Source organism: Nicotiana tomentosiformis, chromosome 4, assembly GCF_000390325.3.
Source record: "Nicotiana tomentosiformis chromosome 4, ASM39032v3, whole genome shotgun sequence".
NCBI classification, from domain to species: Eukaryota; Viridiplantae; Streptophyta; class Magnoliopsida; order Solanales; family Solanaceae; genus Nicotiana; species Nicotiana tomentosiformis.
Window position 1 is genome coordinate 65,249,062 of NC_090815.1, and position 3,626 is coordinate 65,252,687.

The following is a 3,626-nucleotide window of genomic DNA, read 5'->3' on the forward strand; positions in this document are numbered from 1 at the left end:
TTAAATGCCTTGGTAAAACCGAACCGATGGGACAGCTATCACATATGTCATGGTCGAGATCGATGTAAACGTCAGTATATATCTGATCAAGCTGTTGGAAAATCATATCGTTTCTCGCCACATCCTTTTTCGAGAAACGAGGGGACTATCTGTGTACGGTCATAACCAATTGAGTCACTCATACGGACTGATCGAGACGGTAATACTTTGATCAAAAGGTATCTATGTAAGGTTAGGTCGAGGTCCGAATAAAGGGGTTTCAGGATTCGAGCTCCAAGTCCGATCAAGGATCAGTTTGGTATCATTATCGAGCCCATGACCAAATCGAACCACGAGGCAAAAGATTGTCGGAGATGCATAGACCGACCAACACCCACCCTGAATATCAAGACTCCGAGTCAGGATCGAGCTCGAGTCAAGGCCAATGGCTCGACCTGATATCGAGTTCGAGTTAGTATCGAAGCTCACAGACAAGGCCGTTGCAGCCGCACTAAGGGAGAGAATCCTGGCGGGAAGTAGGGAAAAAATAATACATCATGGGCTCTCCACTACATATTTTTTATTGTTGTATATAAAGTAGGATCCCTCTACTATAAAGAAAAAAATGGATGGTAAGCAGAGGCAGATTGGAACGAAAGATTTCTTCTCATATTGAAAGATATCCCCTTGTATTTATTTCCCTTTATCTTATACGTTCTTCTTCTCACTATTCTCATTCTTATAGTCAAGAATACACGTATTTCTATTTCTCTATACGATTTGTATCAAATTATATCACATATCCTTAGAACCATACACAAATTTAACTCTATCTGTTTTTCGGGTAAACAAAACTGCCTTTGAATGATGCTTTACGGAGAATGAGGTATGCATTCCCATTCGGATATTGGTGCTATGAGAATCCGAGTTAGGAGACTTTACCACACCTTTTTAATACATCCTTATGGCCGGTAGGATTTGCTCTTACTTTGCTTCTTGTGCAGGTCTAGCAACTTCATCAGGGCATTCTTAAATGGTGGCAAGCTATATTCAACCCAAGATTGCAACCGTACTATTATGTTATGCCTTCCATAATTATTTGGGAGCTATGGAAGAGAAGAAACCCATTCAAGCATGGATGCACTACTTCTGTTAGTATGATTATATATCAGATGTTCAGTATGGTACTGTGCAAAATCTAGTGAGAATCAGAAGGTCATCGCTTCAGCATATCCCTCATAAATCAAACTAGCTACTAGAAGGCTTTACCCTAGCTTTGAAGATCACAAAGGTTCTTTAGGAACAGCCTCTAGAAGGATGGATGAAATGCAATACTGATGGAACTTCAAGAGGCAATCTTGTTAGGAGTTCATATGCATTATGTGTTAGCTAGTGATGTTGGGGGATCTGATTCATGCACAAGCCAAGGAGATAGGATACTTTACAAATACAGAAGCTACGGTAGTTGCTATATTGGAGGCAATCAGGTTCGTGTCAATGCTCATGTTATTCTGCATGCAAATTCTTTGTTTTTGATAAATGTCTTAGAAGAAAATTGAAAACCACCGTGGTCCATATTGGTTGGATAGAGGAGATACAAGAGCTTAGATGATAGGGGGGCTATTATATATGTGTAACTCCTTTACAACATTGGATATACAAAGTCCAAGATTGGTTAATGGGGACAAACTACAATGTACATTTCTGCGTGTACGACCCTTAATTAAAAAGATGATGAACAGAAGCAGCTTGCGGAACAAGTACTAGAATAGCATGATATATTGCTTTTACTAGATTTGGCTCATGTGCATAGCTTTATTTGATGCTTGCAGTTTTAATCGAGTATTCATTCATTTATAAACCACAGCAATTGTTTTTGTTTTTCTTTCTTTAGGATATCATATTGTACCATCATGTTAAAGGTCATTAAACTCTCTAAGGTGAGTACTAGTTTTCATGGTTTTTGCAAGTTTTTATTTCTTTCATATTATACTAGACAATTTTTATTTGATTATTATTAATAAAATTAATCATTAGGTACACTGCCGAATAGTATATTAGCTTAAAAACGTTTTGGCAAAAATTGTAGGTATGTATGTTATCATAAAAAAATGACATTTTACTTGCCTCGTAATCAGTATGCAATTATATTGACATAATCGATTTTTTTATTATTCCCTCCATCCCAAATTATTTATCGTGTTTTTCTTTTGCAGGCTCCTTAAAATTTTAATTATGAGTGTTTTTATCCTTATTTATATCTTAAGATATAATCTCTCAACATTGAATATTTACTCTATTTATGTGCAATCTTCATCTTTAAGAACAATTATTAATAAGGATAAAAAAAAATCTTATCTTGAATTTCTAAAAAAATAAATAATCTGAGAGATAGTATTTTTGGAAATCAGGACTAATAATTTAAGACGAGGGCATATTTTCGGACAAGGAAAGGGAACTGCAATAATTGGGTAAGAAGTGTAATAAAATATTGGAAAGCATTGACACAATAATATATGCACAAACTGATTGGCCATGTCAGAAACCCACTATTAAAATGGACATCAGAAACCCACTATTAAAATGGACATAAAATATCCTTAATTACTGCAATCATCTTCAGAAGTGAGAGATTATTGTAAGCACAGAAAGATTGAAGCTTTGCATGATATCTTATAGGTGATTTATCCACACTGTTCAATTGCAGTCTTAACACTTAACAGACTACTCATTTTCTTTTCTCAATTTTATTTTATGCCAGAAATTAATGGGAGACTGCTGCAAATTCCAGTTGGGGGACCAAAGAATTGATTGTCCTATTAGCTGTCACTCTCCTTGCAAGTAGGTGTGCAATTGGGACAGGGCCCCACTCGCTTCTCTTCTCTTCTATGCGGCTCTTGTTTTGGACGGTCCATTTTTCAGGATAACGTATCAACGTCATCCTAATTTTGTTGTTCCCATAATTGCTTTCTTTATTTTTATTTGTAAATAATTATAATTGCCTATTCTTGGAAGTTGCACGATTTAAAGCTTGTTTGGATGGTTGTTACCTCTTGTATTGTACTTATTCCGGTCTACAATAAGTGATATTTTGAATGTTTTTACACATATTAAGAAATTCACTTTTTAACATTAATTAATAATGAAATTGATCATATTAACCTATACTATCTCTTCACATAAACGCTCACTAACACATACTCCAACATTATTTATTATTTACTTCAAGGGCAATGTAGGAAAAAAATAATTAATTCATTCTTGAAATCTGAAAAAATTACTTATTTTGGACCACAAAAAAAAGGCCAAAAAATCACTTATTGTGGATCGGAGGGAGTATCGTATTGTTACTTTAAATACAATATTTGTTTTGATTATTACTTAAATTTTATTATAGTGTATCGTTAAATTCGTCGTTACGTAATGACGAAAAGTGCAACTTTATGGAACGACCGATTTGGTGGGGTCGTGTCATTCCCTTATTTTTTCTCTCATCTTGCCCTTCTATATTATTAGATAATCTTATTTTATCTTTTACCCTACATTTGTATATAATAACTCTACCTCGTACCTTACTTTTTCTTTATAATATTGCAAGTTTATTTTTCATATTATTGGTGCATGACATCATGAAACGATGAAAAATA

General features: G+C 34.6%; 1 long non-coding RNA gene across 1 annotated transcript; it reads left to right on the forward strand.

Annotated features, from left to right (window-relative positions):
• Positions 1-1,121: 1,121 nt before the first annotated feature.
• On the forward strand, positions 1,122-3,047 carry LOC104119868 (uncharacterized). The gene is made up of 3 exons (XR_691547.4): positions 1,122-1,466; positions 1,874-1,919; positions 2,741-3,047. It is a non-coding gene; the product is annotated as an uncharacterized lncRNA (long non-coding RNA).
• The last annotated feature ends 579 nt before the right edge of the window (positions 3,048-3,626 follow it).